This window comes from Callospermophilus lateralis, unplaced genomic scaffold (assembly GCF_048772815.1).
Source record: "Callospermophilus lateralis isolate mCalLat2 unplaced genomic scaffold, mCalLat2.hap1 Scaffold_11816, whole genome shotgun sequence".
NCBI lineage: Eukaryota > Metazoa > Chordata > Mammalia > Rodentia > Sciuridae > Callospermophilus > Callospermophilus lateralis.
In genome coordinates, this window is record NW_027512125.1 from 3,019 (window position 1) to 6,035 (window position 3,017).

General features: G+C 63.9%; 1 pseudogene; it reads left to right on the top strand.

The window, feature by feature from the left end:
- Positions 1-1,774: 1,774 nt before the first annotated feature.
- On the top strand, positions 1,775-2,758 carry LOC143640106 (olfactory receptor 10A7-like; annotated as a pseudogene).
- Positions 2,759-3,017: the final 259 nt, after the last annotated feature.

Sequence of the window (3,017 nt, forward strand, 5' to 3'; positions counted from 1 at the left end):
CCTGGGCCCTGGCTGAGAGCCCGGCTGCCCCAGTGTCACCCTTCCCGTTGATCGTTGGCTGTCGGTGGCTCTCCCTCTGGGTGGTGTTTTGTGTTTCAAGCTTCAGGTGTCCTTGGGCTTGGGCAGCCACCCCGTGATGGAGGCTAAAGTCACTTTGGTTCCAAAGAGCCAACATGATGCTGGTGGACCTTGTGCTCTGTAGGATGCTACCAGCATCTCCGTCCTTCACCTGCCAGGGGCCAGTGGCACCCCTGCTGTGACAGCCAACAAATGTCACCACACATGACAAAGGTCCCCTGAGGGGCTAACCCACCCCAGCTGAGGTCCACTTACAGGATCAAACCCAGCACTTACAGAACGAGGTAGGACAGGTAGAGCTGGAAAGAGCAGGGACATGGCCAGGCCCTGGCCCCTGGCGCCTGGAGCCATGGTTTTCCTGCCCCCCACGGAGGGTCTGGTGCATGTGGAAGGGGGGTATGCTGACTCCTGGCATCACAGCCTTCCAGTCCTGGGACGTCGCAGTGGACCACGTCCCGCAAGGCAGGGAGCAGGTTCTGCCTCGCAGAGCTTCCTCTGCGGTGGGCTGCGGCGCTGGCTCGTGCTGGACAGCAGGAAGGGCCAGCAACCAGACCTCATGCAGGAGCAGCGAGTAGGGAAGGTGACCAGAGCAGAGCCAGGCTCAGTTCTGATATGAGATGGACAAGGGGACCTACAGCCAGGGCACAGGGTGGGCCAGTGGGCAGCAGGGGCATTTGGCAAAACTGACTGGGATTCTTGCTGAAGGAAGGTCAGGGAGACCAGATACCTAGGATGCAAGAGGAGCTTGGTCGGGTGCTGGGGGCAGTGGACAGAGGCCGAAGCCCAGGTCAAAGTCTGGGGTGGAGGGGAGCCTAACTGGTCACTGCTGGGTGTCCTGTCCCAGATGGGCAAGCGAGACACAGCGCCCAGCCCCAGGGCTGCACCTGGAGTGCTCCGCTCTGCCTCCCAAGGACATCTCGCGGCTCTGTGTGCCAGAGGGTGTCTCCTTTGTCTGGAGGGGGGATCAACCCTGTGACACTGTTCTACTGAGCTGTTATGTGCCGGGCACTCTCCTGCCAGACCAGGCAGAGCAGCCCTCTGGCCCCTGTGCCCTCCATGGGGCAGGCAGACTGGCCAGTACCAAATGAACAAAGCAACCTCAGGGTTTTTTAAAAACACCCAGATGGTTCCCTGGGAGTGGCCTGTGTGCTGGGGAGTTGCTTCAGCAGGGTCACGGGGAAGGGACTCCGAGGAGGAGGACATCTTAGTGGACACGGGCAGGGAGAGAAGGAAACAGGGACAATGATGAAACACATGGGAGGGCATCTCAAGGGCATGGGAGAGCAGGTGCAAAGGCCGGGGCGAGAGGGAAACGGTGACCACGGAAGAGGTCTTCACAGGGCGCCTGGCAAGCACAAGTGTGGGAGAGGCGGTGGGCAGAGGAGCCCGCAAAGGGGACCAGGATACAAACCCCCAGGGAAAGGGCACGTGGGGGGAGAGAAAGGCAGAGGCCCTGAGGTGGGGGCCTGAGCTCCTGGGCCAGAGTCCAGAAAAGCCGGCAGGGCCAGGCCAGCTCGCGAGGACATCTGACTTCCTCCCTGGCTCCTGCGCACCTCGGGGTCTGATTTGCCCTTGGCCGAGACCCCTGGGGCTCTGCGCCCAGGCGCATGCGCAGCAGGCACGGCCTCACGGGCACCTTCTCCATCCTCTTCCCTCCCAGGCTTCCTCGGCCGGCCGCGCGCCCTGCAGCTGGCCCATGCCCGGGGCCCGCACTCCCCCGGGCGGCCCCGCAGCCCTGGCCTGGGCCAACCAGAGCGGAGCGCGCGACTTCGTGCTGCTGGGCTTCGCGCACGTGCCCAGGCTGCGCCCGCTGCTGGCCGCACTCTTCCTGGCGCTCTTCCTGCTGGCGCTGCTGGGCAACACGCTCATCGCGCTGCTGCCCGGCCTGGACCCCGCCCTGCGCGCGCCCATGTACTTCTTCCTGCGCCAGCTGGCCCTGGTGGAGCTCTGCTTCTCGCTGGACGTGGCGCCGCGCCTGCTGCTGACCCTGCTGCGGCCCGGGCGTGGCGTGTCCCCCGCGGCCTGCGCCCTGCAGCTGCTGCTCGTGCTGTCGTGCGTCACGTCCGAGTGCTTCCTGCTGACCGCCATGGCCTGGGACCGCTTCGTGGCCATCTGCAGGCCGCTGCACTATGGCGCCCTGGTGAGCCTCAGGCGGTGCCGCCTGCTGGCCGCCGCCTGCTGGCTGGCGGGAGTCCCCGTGGCGCTGGTCTTCACCATCTGGCTGTTCAGCTTCCCCTTCTGTGGGCCGCGTGGCATCCGCCACTTCTTCTGTGACATCGCCCCTCTGCTCAGCCTGGTGTGCGCAGACACCAGGGTCTTCGAGGCCAACGTGTTGGCGGCCACTGTGCTGGTCATCATGGTTCCCTTCTGCCTGATTGCCACATCCTACGCCAGGATTCTGGCCGCTGTCCTGCGGATGCCGTCGGCCTCGGGGCGCCTCAAGGCGCTGTCCACCTGCTGCTCCCGAGTAGTGCCTTGGTGATTCTGTCTTTATGGCACCGGGGTCATCCATTTGCGCCCTAAGGCCAGCTACTCTCCTGAGAGCAAGCAGGTGGTGTCCCTGTCCTACACCCTGGTGACCCCCATGCTCAACCCCCTCATCTACAGCCTTCGGAACAAGGAGGTGAAGGCTGCCCTGGGGCGCGTGTGTGGTCAGAGAAGAGGTACCCACTTTCCATGACCTGTCCCTGATTCCACTTACCCAGCCGTTTTGGGCGGCTCCTGCCCTAGTGTCCTTAGTGAGGTCACTGTGCACCAGAAGAACTCTGCCTTCTCCTGGGCTCCCCAGTGGCCCTGAACCCACATCCTCCCTGCGGCTCCAAGACTCAGCACCCAGGGCTCAGTGATGGACCGTGGCTGGACCCAAGTTGAAAAGCATGGAGATGGCGTGTTGGTGGTGGAAGCCCTGCTGCTGCGCCAGCTCTAGTGAGAGTCTCTCT